Source organism: Adiantum capillus-veneris, chromosome 29 (genome assembly GCF_014529385.1).
Source record: "Adiantum capillus-veneris isolate H3 chromosome 29, ASM1452938v2, whole genome shotgun sequence".
Classification (NCBI taxonomy): domain Eukaryota; kingdom Viridiplantae; phylum Streptophyta; class Polypodiopsida; order Polypodiales; family Pteridaceae; genus Adiantum; species Adiantum capillus-veneris.
In genome coordinates this window covers 13,633,499-13,648,313 of record NC_140959.1, presented here as the reverse complement: position 1 = coordinate 13,648,313, position 14,815 = coordinate 13,633,499, and the positions used below count along the sequence as shown (strand labels likewise).

Here is a 14,815-nt window from a genome sequence, read left to right as displayed (position 1 = left end):
ATCAGCCAAACTCAGACCATTAATATAATCAAATGTATGTGTGCCTCTGAGAGAAGCCTCGACAAAAAAACCAAATACAAGTCATAGAAAAAATTGAAAAGTCAGTTGTTCTCACCCGTTAACATGCTTTCTTCATTTCCCTAATAGCTTCACTAAGCCAATTGTCTACAAACATCACTATATTACTACTATCGACAACACCAAGTAAAGGCTTTGTCATAGTTGAATTTTGCCTCTTGGCATCCAGCTTGTGCTTACCACGCCTTGTCCGTGGATTTGGATTCTCATCAAGGTCTTGAACATTATAACAAGAACTTTAGGGATATTTCAAATGCACCAAATCTGTTGTCACCATGATCTTCATACATCCCTCGTTGGCAAGCTCTCGAGCCATATGGCACCTTGCTCGTCAATTGGGTGCTTCACCTTCGGCTTTCCAGAATTGATCTAGGTCTGCCTTCTTGTGCAAGAAGAGCTGACCTAGATCTAGCGTATCAAAGGCATCCCTCAGTTCTGCCATGTGCATAGTTCCATGAGTCTTCACTTGTACTAAACAGGGAAGTAAAACCCTTCATTGGTTGATCTCTACTTCAAGAAACAACAACACATCTAGACCAAATGTGATATCGCATCGTGTGAAAAGAAGAACCGGAAACATATTAGCTTCTGCTACCACATCATCAATCCAATGCCATAGCCTATATTGTTTTGTCACATGTCCAACCATCTTGACAACTTCGACCTTTGGAATGACAAGCTTTGTAGTCTGACGATATACATCTGCAATGTCTGAATGCTGGTCCTTGTAGCAAGATGAGAGCATGGATGCAAGAGTTTTTCCATCAAAAAACCTACGAATCATTTTTGCAACTGCAATTTCATACATCTCACCAACCTGTGAGTGGCTTTCCTCTCCCTTGGAGACTACACGATTCCTTTGAATCTCAACCAATTTCTGTTTAGACATAAAATAATGCCAAAACGCCTTGCAAACTTCGGGTTCTTCTATTTGTGCAATTTTGTACCCAGTCTCGCTTGCACCGATGCTAAACATCCCTTCTTTGTCAGCCTCCGACCATGTTACAGCACCTGCTTGTGATTCTTCGGCTATCCTTGCAATCCAAACTCCACGAGGGGGGATAGGCTTGGGTTTGCAACTGCCATCTTTGGATAGCCAAAGAAATGTAGAGCAACCATGCCTTCAACAAGCTACCGTGCCTTGATGATATGCCATGTGACAACACCTTTTTCGAAAAACCTTATCACATCTTCAAAAATTGTCGTGCTTAGCCCCACCATTGATTCAGCACCAGCCTTTGGACCTCTCATCTTTGAGATCTGATCTCCAAACTGTATCAAGTAGTCGGTTGCGTTGAGAGATGGGTCATCAGTTGCAATGTATCTCTCTAATGTTGTGACAAAGAATCTGTGTCTCCGGTAATACAACTTGAGAATCTTGGCAAAATGAATTTTGCTCGTATCCTTTAACACCATGTCAGCATATTGCTTCAATGCATCCTCACTTAGAAACCTCCAAATCTTGTCCATACAAGTACTAGTAGCTTGTTCTTTAGACTGCCTGAAATATGGGTTGCATTCTGAAGGAGACTTCTCCTCGTCCCCGAAAGGTAGAAAGCTGATTGGGTAAAGTTGGCAGAGTCAAAGAGAGCAATAACAAGCTTGTCTAGCATTGACCGCGTGCAAGCACCGGCATTGAGTGAGTTAAACCTGTTTGAAAGATACCTGTGCACCTCTTGGCACTTATCCACTAATTTGGGTCCTTTCCAATCTCGCTTAAATCGTAAAAGCCAGTGGGTGAAAACATCGTCCCAAGCGTTCATATCCTGTACACTTTTGATCTCACGCAAGAGCTTCTCTGTTAAGTACTTCCAAGGGTCAACGAATGGATATTCTATATGACAATTCACCTATTTATACAGCCATGTAATATTCTGCATAGGATGTAGCATCTCTTCACTTTTCCGAATTATGCAAAACCTGCGAAGCAATAAAGCCTTCAAACAACACTGCAATGAAAATCTTGGAATCGCGCTTTCTCCCGGATAGAGCAGCTGCAAATCCTCAGCCACTACTTGCAGATCACCTGAGCCTTCTCCTACAAGGCCACTCTCTCCCTCTGGCACACTAGTCAAATATATCCACTACTACTTACACCCAATCTCATAAAATGTCCTGGTTTTACCAACCCCAGATACATCAACGAAAATAGTAAGTGGAGGCTCGGGAACTCGGGTAGACTGGAGGACTCTTTCGGTGAAGTGGGAAATTGGATCCACAAACCCTTGCCACCACAAACAAAGATGGGATGGAACACCCTCTCTTTGTGGGGCACTACCATGGTTCATCAGAAGACTTGAAAGGAACATTTGCACTCTGCAAGGTGCCTGTATGTCTTAGGGCCCCACAAAGAGAGGGTGTTCCATCGCATCCTAGTTTGTTGTGTCGTGGATCCAATTTCCCACTTCACCAAAAGAGTTCTCCAGTCTACCCGAGTTCCCAAGCCTCCACTTACTATTTTTCTGGATGTATCTGGGGCTGGAAAAACCAGGACACTTTATGAGATTGGGTGTAAGCAGCAGTGCATATATTGGACTGGTGTGCCAGAGGGAGGGAGTGGCCTTGTAGCAGAAGGCTCAGGTGATCTGTAGGCAGTGTGGCTGAGGCTTTGCAGTTGCTCTATTCGGGAGAAAGCGGGATTCCAGACTTTTCATTGGAGTGCTCTTTGAAGGCTTTATTGCTCAACAGGTTTTTCATAATGCGGAAAAGTGAAGAAACGCTACATCCTATGCAGAATATTACATGGCTGCATAAACAGGTGAATTGTCATATATGATATTCATTCGGTGACCCTCGGAAGTACTTAACAGAGAAGCTCTTGCGTGAGATCAAAAGTGTACAGGACATCAACGCTTGGGACAATGTTTTCACCCACTAGCTTTTACGATTTAAGAGAGAATCGCAAGGACCCATAATAGTGGATAAGTGCCAAGAGGTGCAGAGGTATCTTTAGAACAGGTTTAACTCACCCAATGCCGGTGCTTGCACGCGGTCAATGCTAGACAAGCTTGTCATTTCTCTCTTTGACTTTGCCAACTTTACCCAATCAGCTTTCTATCTTTCGGGGACGGGGAGAAGCCTTCTTCAGAACACAACCCATATTTCAGGCACTCTGAAGAACAGGCTACCGGTACTTGTATAGGATTCTCAAGCTGTATTACGGGAGACACAGATTCTTCGTCAGAGCATTAGAGAGATACATTGATACTGATGACCCATCTCTCAACACAATCGATTACTTGATACAGTTTGGAGATCAGATCTCGAAGATGAGAGGTCCAAAGGCTATTGCTGAATCAACGATGGGGCTGAGCAGGAAAATTTTTGATGATGTGATAAGGTTTTTCGGAAAAGGTGTTGTCACAAGGCAGGTCAGCAAGGCACGACAGCTTGTCGAAGACATGGTTGCTCCACAGTTGTTTGACTGTCCAAAGATGGCAGTTGTAAACCCAAGACTATCCCTCGTGGAGTTTGGATTGGCAAGGATAGCCGAAGAATCAAGGGCAAGTGTTATAATATGCTCGGAGGCTGACAAAGTAGGGGTGTTTGGTATCGCTGCAAGCGAGACTGAGAACAAAATTGTACAAATAGAAGAACCCCTAGTTTGCAAGGCTTTTTGGCATTATTTTATGTCTAAACAGAAATTGGCTGAGATTCAAAGAAATCTTGAAGTCTCCAAGGGAGAGGGAAGCCACTCACAGGTTGGTGAGATGTATGAAATTGCAGTTGAAGAAATGACTGGTAGGTTGTTTGATGGAAAAGCTCTTGCAGCCATGCTCCCATCTTGGTACAAGGACCAACATTGAGACATTGCAGATGTATATCGTTAGACTGCAAAGCTTGTCGTTTTAAAAGGTGGAAGGTGTCAAGATGGTGGGACATCTGACAAAACAATATAGGCTATGGCATTGGATTGATGATGTGGTAGCAGGAGCAGATATGTTTCCGGTTCTTCTTTTCACGGGATGTGATATCACAATTGGTCCAGATGTGGTGTTCTTACTTGAAGTAGAGATCAACCAATCAAGGGTTTAACTTCCGTGTTAAGTACAAGTGAAGAGTCATGGAACTATGAACATGGCATAACTGAGGGATGCCTTTGATACGCTAGATCTAGGTCAGCTCTTCTTGCACAAGAAGGCAGACAATTCTGGAAAGCCGAAGGTGAAGCACCCATTTGACGAGCAAGGTGCCATATGGCTTCGAGAGCTTTCCAAGGAGGGATGTCTGAAGATCGTGGTGACAACAGACTTGGTGCATTTGAAATATCCCTTAAGTGCTTGTTATAAGGTTCAATACCTTGATGAGAATCCAAATCCACGGACAAGGCATGGTAAGCACAAGCTGGATGCCAAGAGGCAAAATTCACTATGACAAAGCCTTTACTTGGTGTTGTCGATAGTAGTAATATAGTGATGTTTGTAGACAATTGGCTTAGTGAAGCTGTTAAGGAAATGAAGAAAGCATGCGTACGGTGAGGAAAACTGCCTTTTCAGTCTTTTCTATGCCTTGTATTTGGTTTTTTTGTCGAGGCTTCTCTCAGAGGCACACATACATTTGATTATATTAATGGTCTGAGTTTGGCTGATTGTAGACTGGTTTTGATTACTCACTGGACAGGTCTCTTGGTGCGAGAATTGCTCCCATTTGCCCATGATTGCTTTGATTATAGCTCACCTTAAGTCGTACTTCATTGTTTACTATTGTAGGGTATTATTTTTTGAGCTAAACCTAATCTGCATTGTTGTAGCTCAAGTGTTATCCAACACAGATTTGGCCTATGGTGATGAACCCTCTACACAGTATTGCTTTTGTAACATTCTTCAAGAGTTGATCTGCTTGCTCGGTTGTGGGACAGGGATATACTTCACTGGTATTTATGTATTGATCACTGTGCCTACCTAATGGGTCTAGTTTTGCATGCTATAGATGCATGGGTTTCTCAGCACAATATCAGTCACCACTGACTAGGATATCTAATAACCTATGTTAACGGGTATTGCTATCTCCCTACATGATGGGTTTTCCATGCTTGCTCTAGCAGACTGCTATGTGTTTTACAACTACGTGTTCCCCCCCTCTCTCTCTCAGCAAGACTTTCCCCCTTGGTGGCGTTTTTCCTCCAATCAAGACCTCCACAAGCTAGCATTTTTCAGCAATAGCCTCATCACCATAGACCCCAGCACCTAGCATTTTTCAGCCAAGCCTCATCGCCACAGATCCCAGTCCCCTAGCGTTTTTCAACATCAGCATCACAGCCTTTTTCCCTAGCGTTTTCAGCAGCGCTACAGTCCCAAAAATTCAGCGAGAAGACCTCAAAAATTCAGCAGTTTGAGGCACCAGAAAACGCAACCAAAACAACAGTTTTCCCATAGCTTGATTAGTATTTTTGGACAGCCTAAAACCAGCGTTTTGCAGTAGTAGATTTCAGCCCAAAGTGCATCAATTTTCAGCCACTGAGTCGGTCTCGTCATCCACATCGTCGACATCGACATATCCCTAGACTTGCATCAGTTTTCATACATCCACTTTGTACCAGATTCTGCAATCAATAGTAGACCACTCTCGCCAACGAGAGTGGGGCCTTCGGAGAAGGGTTTACAAACGTCTTTGGTGCCGTACTCTCTTCTTTATGAATCTCTCAGTCTCATGCACTTCCATTCACAGTGTCCATTCACTTTGTATGTGTCAATTGCACTCTTTCATTAAGAATGGAAGGCTCTCCCTTCCATAAGAACAAAAGGAACCTTGAGCACAGTTCGGAGCACTCATGTTGAGCAAAGTTCAACATTCACTTCCACTGCACCTTATATTGGTATCAAAGCTTTGGCAGTGTTCTGTATCACTCAAGGAAAGAACCACAAGAACCATATAATCTTTTTGGTTATTGCGGTCGCACGTAACCCAAGTTCTGTTAGGCGTGTCGATTCCTGATCGTGTTTTTGAAGAGTGATAGGAAACCCAAGAAAGAAGGGCTTGTCCAGCCCCCCTTGTGCCTCTTTTCACTCGTTGAGAGCGGACCATGCACTTAGCGGCCAGCCAATCGACGTGAGGTGGGAAAAAACAACTTTGGTGTGAGCGCAAGACCGCCAAGGGGTGCGCCCGCAGAAAAGAGGAGCTCGGGTGAAGAGAAGATCCTTCTCGAACACAGATTGCAAGCGAAAGAAGAACCTCAATAACTCAAGACCCCCAAGAACCCAAGAACCCAAGACTCATAAGAACCCAAGTTCCTCGTGAACTTAAGAACCCAAGATCACAGTCTATGGTCATCACTCGAATCGGAATGGATACTTCGCTTGGAGGATGAGCATGAGAGAGTCGATGAATAATTTTTCCCACCAGGAGGTTTTTTCGACCCTCTCCCTTTCCCATCGACACCACGAATTGTACCAAATTCTACGGAGGCGATGGTCAAGTCGATGATGGACATGATGGCACAACAACAAGAAGCGAATCCAGTTGCGTTGGCACAACAACATGAAGCAAATCGCGTTGCACTGGCACAACAAGAAGCAACTCGCACTACTTTGGAACGCGAGCGCGATGCATGAAAAGAAAGAAAAGCACAAAGAAAGGAGGATGTTGAAGCAAGACGAGCGGCCTTGGAGGCTGATCGTGAGGTTCAGAGAGACCTACGCATGCAAGAATTGGTTTGACAGGTCTTTGCATGGAAGTCCGAACTAGCCGAAGATGTTGGTAGTTCCTCAAGTGGCGCAAGCCGAGATTCAGACTCCGACAACCCAGTCTCACAGAGGAGATCCAGTTCAATAAATATGATGGTAAGATGAATGCTAAGGTTATTCATTCTTGGTTGCATCAAGTTAATGCTTATTTTTTGACAACTAAGAAGATAGGAAGTAGCAAGGTTTTGACGGCAGTTATGTACCTTGTCGGTGATGTCATCAATCGGTACCACACATGGAAAGAGGCACAGTTTGCCGCGCATCTAGAGGAAGCCGACGAATTCACGCCCCTTTCCTTCAGTTAGGCGGATTTCCAAGACAAGCTCAAGGCGCGTTTTATGCCACCTCAGTACCTCGCACGATTGAAGGACGATTGGCGCGGTCTCAAGCAAAATGGTATGCCAGTTATGTCTTTCTCTAATCGTGTTTTGCAGCTCGGCACTCGATTATGCAAATCGGATGCGGAGCACAAGGAGGCATTCCTTTGTGGATTGGATGATTGTATATCAAGTATGATGTCGAGAGGCTCAATCCAATCGATCTCAACAAGGGGGTAGTGATTACTCTTGCAAAGGAGATGAAGCACAACAAGGGAAAGCCTAAGGAAAACAAGATTTCGACAAGTACCTCTCAGACTTAGCAGAAACCTAAGAACGGTAAGAATGGTAAGAACGGTAACTCTTCTAACCAATCTTCCAATAGTCTCTCAAAAAAGAACTCTCAAAGTGAACCTAAGGGTAAAGCTAACACAATTGCTAAACCTAAGCACACTCTAGATGAAAAGGTAGCACAAGGAATTTTAGGAGGATACATAACGTCGGAAGAGCAAAGCACTTATTCTAAGGAAGGTCGTTGTTTTCATTGTCACATTAAGGGTCACATAAAAAGAACATGTCCTAAGCTTGAATCGAATGCATCTAAAGAATCCAGAGAACTCACTTCCTTTGTCAATCCAATCAATGACAACACGAGTGTGCCCCAAGTTTCTCATGACCCTCCCATTGATGAGTCCCTCATTAAATGTTATGGTCATATGACGGGGCAGTGTTATACTGTTTGACCCAGGTACTATGCATGATGTGATTGGTCCCTCTTTTGTTGAGAAAGCCCGGATAGAGGTTAGTCCAAAATCTCCTCTCGAGGTTTCTGGCTTCGCTCCTAGTATGGACTCGGTCACATCATGAAGGAGCGCCTTGATGTGTTGTTTATAGTTCAACAAGTTGCTTTCCGTAGACAATTTGTAGTCTCTCCTCTCTCAGGATGTGATATGATTTTGGGCATTCGATGGTTTCGTGAGCATAACCCATTCATTGATTGGGCGGAAAATACATTCACTTTCAATGCCAAAAGTGACTCTCTCATTGTCATTCATGAAAATCAAGTTGTTCATTCTCCATCTCTCATTTCTAATGTGCAGGCAAAGATTGAATGGATTCAGGAGAAGGAGACTCTTTCGGTCTCTTCTTCTCCAAAGCATGATACACAGGATTTGCATGACGATTTGAATGAGACTACAAGATTCCTTTGAATCTCAGTTAATTTCTGTTTAGACAAAAAATAATGCCAAAACGCCTTGCAAACTAGGGGTTCTTCCATTTGTACAATTTTGTACTCAGTCTCGCTTGCACCGATGTCAAACACCCCTTCTTTGTCAGCCTCTGACCATGTTACAACACCTACCTATGATTCTTCGGCTATCCTTGCCAATCCAAACTCCACAAGGGATAGGCTTGGGTTTACAACTGCCATCTTTGGACAGCCAAAGAAATGTAGAGCAACTATGTCTTCAACAAGCTGTCGTGCCTTGCTGACATGCCATGTGACAACACATTTTGCGAAAAACCTTATCACATCATCCAAACTTTTCGTGCTCAGCCCCATCGTTGATTCAACACTAGTCTTTGGACCTCTCATCTTTGAGATCTGATCTCCAAACTGTATCAAGTAATCGGTTGCGTTGAGAGATGGGTCATCAGTTGCAATGTATATCTCTAATGTTGTGACGAAGAATCTGTGTCCCGTAATACAACTTGAGAATCTTGGCAAAATCAAATTTGCTCGTATCCTTTAACAATCTGTCAGCATATGCATCCTCACTATAGAAACCCCCAAAGCTTGTCCATACACGTACTTGTAGCCTGTTCTTCAAAGTCGCTGAAATATGAGTTGCATTCTGAAGGAGACTTCTCCGCGTCCCCGAAAGGTAGAAACCTGATTGGGTAAAGTTGGCAGAGTCAAAGAGAGCAATGACAAGCTTGTCTATCATTGACCGCGTGAAAGCACCTGCATTGGGTGATTTAAACCTATTTGAAAGATACCTATGCACATCTTGGCACTTATCCACTATTATGGGTCCTTGCCAATCTCACTTAAATCGTAAAAGCCAGTGGGTGAAAACATCGTCCCAAGCGTTGATGTCCTATACACTTTTGATCTCATGCAAGAGCTTCTCTGTTAAGTACTTCCAAGGGTCACCGTATGGATATCCTATATGACAATTCACCTATTTATATAGCCAAGTAATATTCTACATAGGATGTAGCATCTCTACACTTTTTTGAATGATGAAAAACCTGCTGAGCAATAAAGCCTTTAAACAAAACTTCAATGAAAAGTTTGGAATCGCGCTTTCTCCCGAATACAGAAGCTGCAAAGCCTTAGCCACTGCGTGTAGATCACGTGAGCCTTCTGCTACAAGGCCACTCCCTTCCTCTAGCACACTAGTCAAATATATGCACTACTGCTTACACCCAATCTCATAAAGTGTCCTGGTTTTACCAGCCCTAGATACATCCAGGAAAATAGTAAGTGGAGGCTCGGGAACTGGGTAGAGTGGAGGACTCTTTCCGTGAAGTGGGAAATTGGATCGACCAACCCTTGCCATAGCAAACTAGGATGGGATGGAACACCCTCTCTTTGTGGGGCCCTAAGACATACAAGCACCTTGCAGAGTGTAAACGTTCCTTTCAAGTCTTCTGGACGAACCATGGTAGTGCCATAGGATTCGACCACACGCTCCCAGAATCCATCCAGCACCTCCTTCACACGCTCAACAGTCGGGGTCGGGCGTACATTGCTTGTACCCCTCAATTGCAGCTGAAGCAAGAAGTTTTCTTTTTCTTGTAGCTGTCTTTTTTCCTCTCGCAGCAGTCTTTCTTCCTCTTTCAACTGTCTTTTTTCCTCTTGTAGACGGCTGGATAGTTCACTGTGTGGGAATGTCTTCTTAGGAGATGGGCAGCGAATTACTTAGTAGTTACTATGGTAATTACTACAGTAAACCCGAAGTGTATAAATAGGGGCTCTTACATTGTAATCGGGTTGGCAATTGTTATCATTTGGGTTAGTGCCTTGGCTACACTTGTACTTGAGAATCATTTGCAGTATTGTCGGCTGTACTCTCTCTTTGTAAATCATATTTGTTGTAATCTTGATCTGTGATTCATATCATGGCATATATTCTAGCTACACCTACTTCTCATCCAGTCTTCTGAATCTGAATCTGAACCTTATTTTCAGTACATAAGTCTGATTCTTATTTCAGTATCCAAATTCCAGTCTAGTTTCTGATTCCTGTCCAGTCTACTGTGTGAAATCTTCCTACACTAGTAGCTGAAATCTTCTAACACTGGAATTAGCTGTCTCAAGAGATCAGCTCCAATTCCATTTTGGCAATCACGGTGGGAGTTGAAGCTCGTTGACTAAAAGACTCTTCTCCCGGTTGGAAGTTTTTAGCAATGGCACCAAAATCTAGTCGTGGCCGGAAATCCACCATTCCTGTTGATCCCATTCGTGAGGAGCCAGGAAGAGAGTCTGACCCCAAGCAACAGAAGATGACTGGCACTGAGGCTCAGGAGGAGCATAGTTAGGCTGATGAGGCACAAGACTCATAACACTCCAATCATTCTCGACGCCGACGGGCAGAACGAGAAGCACGGAAAGCCAAGAGTTCCAAAAGTTTTCAGTCCCGGCAGAGAGATGAGGGTACCAAGGGAAGTAAAGGTAGTCACCGTACTTCTAGCAGACAAACCAAAGAAGACACTAACACTGAGACAAAGACAAAGATTGATTGGGATGCTAACACTGACAATTGCAAGAAGACTCCCAAGCGCCATTCTGAATCCAAGAAGGGAAGTGGCAGGATCAGTAGTAATCAAAATGATTACACAGCTTCCTTGAAGATTTCTTTTCCAATATTCAAGGGAGGGAAGAAGGATGATCCAGACGTTCACATACAGGCTTTCGAGCAGTATGCTGAACTGAAAAATATTCATGAAGATGATTGGGGGGAATATTTTCCACAAACCTTGAAGGAGGCAATGAGGAAATGGTATTACCATTACCTTGCCTGCCAACTCAGATCATACAACAAATTGCTTAAAGCCTTTAGGTTGGAATATTCCAATAATAGAGGGGATGAAGATATTCTCCTTGAGCTAGATAAGATCAAACAAAGAAATTTATCAGTCCGCAGTTATGTGGAAAATATCAAGGAGCTAACCAGGCAGTTACAGGAACCTCCATCTGAGAAGAGGTTGAGGGCATGGTTCCTGAATGGGTTTAGAAGAAAAAAGCTTAGGGAACAAGAGGTACCAGCCCCTACCAAGAAATTCAATGATCTGGTCCAAAGGGCATTAAAGCTGGAACAGTAGTCCAAGAAGGAAAAGAGCCACAAGAAGTGAAGGACCAGTAGCAGTAGATCTGCTACTCAAAGTTCTGATTCCAGTGAGACGTCTAGTAGCTCCGAGAGAAGCTCTAATGAACAAGCCAAGGAGAAATCAAGAAAGGGATCCTGGACCAAGAAAATTGAAGAAATGGCTAGACAGATTGCCAAAATTAGCCACACAAGACAACCAGTTCAGAAGATGGATACTTGGTGTTCGAAATGCAAATCCAAGGACCATATCTCCAATGAATGTCCACAATGTACCTACTATAAGGCTTTTGGTCATCTATGGAACAATTGTGGCATCAAAATCCACTTTTTTAAGAAAGGCAAAGATCTGTCAGTGGCTGCCTACACTGAACCAAAGAAGGTAGAACTAGTCAAAGTAGTTCAAGAGGAGAGACCAGGTACCAGTGGTATTGGTCAGGGACGTGGCCGATTCCAACCAGGTATGGGCAGAGGCAGAGGAAGAGGAAACTTCCAGAATAGGAGCATGAATTGCTACACTTGTGGGAAGTATGGCCATTTTGTAGCCCAATGCCAAGATGCACCTGCAACTACTACTACTGAGGCTAAGGCACCAGAGCCAGTGCCAGTCAAGGTAGTTATTAGAAGCAAGTGTGTAGTCATTGAAGAAATTCCAGACACTTCAGAAGCACCAGTCAATCCTACCAGTAGCAAGTGGGCTCAACAAAGAGAAATTTGGAAGGCCAAAGGTAAAGAAAAGGTGGTAGATGAGTGGCAAGAGCAAAGGGAACTAGCGGCTAAAATCATAGAGGATTCAGCCAAGAAGCTGCTAGAGCAGCTAGAAAGTTCCGAAGCTAAAGTCATTCAAAGGATACCAGCCCAATCGACTGATAAAGATCAATCAGTACCGGCCATAACTGAGACCATGCTGGCTATGGTACATGGACTAGCTGATGAACTGAGAGTGGATGGAAAGAGTGGAAGCACTGCAAAAGAGGAATGGCAGTGTGAAGATACCAGTTCTTCAAGCTCTGACAATCAGTCTGACCAAGAGAGAGAAGAAATTCATGTGAAAATTTGTGATAGAATTCAGAAGTTGATTGTAGAGCTGGAAGATATCAGAAAAACCTTGCCTGAGGTGGCCAACTTTATCAGACAGCGCAGGAAAGCTGAGGCGGAGGCCAGAACAGTGGACCTGACGGCCGTTCAAGATGATGAAGTTCCACTTATTCAGGTGGACTACAAGGTTAGGAAGCAATGGGAACCTCTCTCAAGTGTTATCTTGGATGGAGAAGCAGGAGTCACCATAATGGGAGTCCATCTTCATCAAAGAATGGGTATCTCTAATATGAAACCATCACCATTCAAAGTACGAATGGCAGATCATAGAGTCCTACAGGGGACGGGTATGATTGAAAATATGCAGATAAGAGTTGGGAGGGAGAAATTCAAAACCAGTTTCCTAGTTCTAGGTGTGCAAGGGGCATATGGGATGCTACTAGGGCACCCATGGTTGAGAACAGCACATGCTGTTCATGACTATGCAAACCAAAGATTAACCATAGAAGGGGCTAGTGGCAGAATCCAAATCTAGACAAATAATAATAGGAGATGGAGAAAGGAACTGAGTCTGAAGGAGTTATGTCAGAAGTACAGGGCCAAGAAGATCGAGCCAATGCTAGCGGCCATGAATATATTCCCTTTGGCAGAGATTGACTTGAATGCAGTCTTGCTGAATAAAGAGAAGGATGACAAGCAAAAAAGACAATTCCCTGATCAGTTTACTGAAGTCAATGCAGGGGAAATAACAGTTTAGCTAACTAGAAGGATGGTGGAACCAGCTGATACTGGTATGGTAGAGGAACCAGTATGTTCTGAAGAGTACCCAGTAGATCAGAATACTAATTCAGAAATGAATGGACCATCCTGGGATTACGCTGAAGATTCGGCCAAACGAAAAGGAGGCGGGCCAAATTGGTTGCTTCCAGATGACCAAGAAGTGGAAGAGTGGAACCTAGGATCGGAGGATAATCCTAGGATGATCAAGGTCAACAAGCACCTCAACCCGGCAATGAAGGAAAAGGCACGAAAAATGTTCCAAAACTATAAAGATGTGTTTTCCTGGGAACATACAGATCTGAAGGGAGTAAATCCTGAAGTATGTCAACACCGAATACCGCTGAAACCAGATGCTAGGCCAATACGATTGCAAAGATACTGGATGAACCCCAAACTATGCAAAGAAGGTCAAGGTGGAGATTGATAATCTTCTCAAGGCTGGGTTCATCACAGAAGTGGCAAGCAGCGATTGGATATTTCCCATAGTCGTCGTTCCCAAGAAGAATGGAAAATTGAGAGTTTGTGTCGACTATAGGAAACTAAACGCCCAAACTATCAAAGATCCATTTCCCTTGCCTTTTACTGACATGTTGCTTGACGAGATCGCAGGATATGAAATGTATAGCTTCATGGATGGTTATAACGGTTATAACCAGTTACAGATCGCTCCTGAAGATAGAGCCAAGACCACTTTCATCCATTGAGTAGGGAGATTTCATGTATCTAGTGATGTCTTTTGGCCTGTGCAATGCACCAGCTACCTTTTAGCGGTGTATGATGGAGATGTTTAATGAATTACTTCATCGGTTCCTCGCCATTTTCATGGATGACTTTACTGTCTATTCAGATGAGTAACAACGCCTCCTATTCCTAGAAATGGTTTTCAAACGCTATCAGGAGAAGCGGATTTGTTTGAATCCATTCAAATCTGTTTTTCTAGTCTAGAAGGGACAGCTACTGGGACATGTGGTTTCCCGCAATGGAATAGAGATGGCCAATAACAAAATTCCGTGTGTTCAGTAAGCTAAAGCACCCAAAACTACTTCAGAGTTGAGCTCTTTCTTGGGTTATGTGAATTTATATAGAAGATTTGTACATCAGTTTGCTTCTCAAGCAGTACCACTATATGAGCTTACAAAGAAGACCAGTAAGTTCAACTGGACTGCTGAATGTGAGGAGAGCTTCCAGAATCTAAAAAAGCCATTACCAGTAAACCAGTCCTTAGGCAGCCAAACTGGGATATTATTTTCCACGTACATGTAGATGCTTCGGCATTGGCAATGGGGACAATATTAGCTCAGCCAGACGGAAGAACTGATTTTCCGGTTTATTTTGCTAGTCGTAGATTCAATCAGGCTGAACAAGGCTATACAACTACTGAGAGAGAAGCCCTTGGAATGGTTTTCAGCGCTACAAAGTTCAGGCATTACCTGTTGGTAAAGTTGTTCCATTTTTATGTGGACCATTAAAATCTTCTGTTTCTGATTAATAAAGTCATTATTCAAGGTAGGCTGATAAGATGGATGATGTTCCTAATGGAGTTTGAATTCAAAATTTTCCATAAGCCTGGCAGAAACCATTGTGG

General features: G+C 43.4%; 5 pseudogenes; 2 read left to right on the top strand and 3 right to left on the bottom strand.

Annotated features, from left to right (window-relative positions):
• Positions 1–360: 360 nt before the first annotated feature.
• Positions 361–886, bottom strand: LOC147418784 (uncharacterized; annotated as a pseudogene).
• Positions 887–1,107: 221 nt separating this feature from the next.
• LOC147418783 (uncharacterized) lies at positions 1,108–1,841 on the bottom strand (annotated as a pseudogene).
• Positions 1,842–1,903: 62 nt separating this feature from the next.
• On the top strand, positions 1,904–3,730 carry LOC147418782 (uncharacterized; annotated as a pseudogene).
• Positions 3,731–3,788: 58 nt separating this feature from the next.
• LOC147418781 (uncharacterized) lies at positions 3,789–4,452 on the top strand (annotated as a pseudogene).
• A 3,989-nt stretch (positions 4,453–8,441) lies between these two features.
• LOC147418780 (uncharacterized) lies at positions 8,442–10,649 on the bottom strand (annotated as a pseudogene).
• Between the last annotated feature and the right edge of the window lie 4,166 nt (positions 10,650–14,815).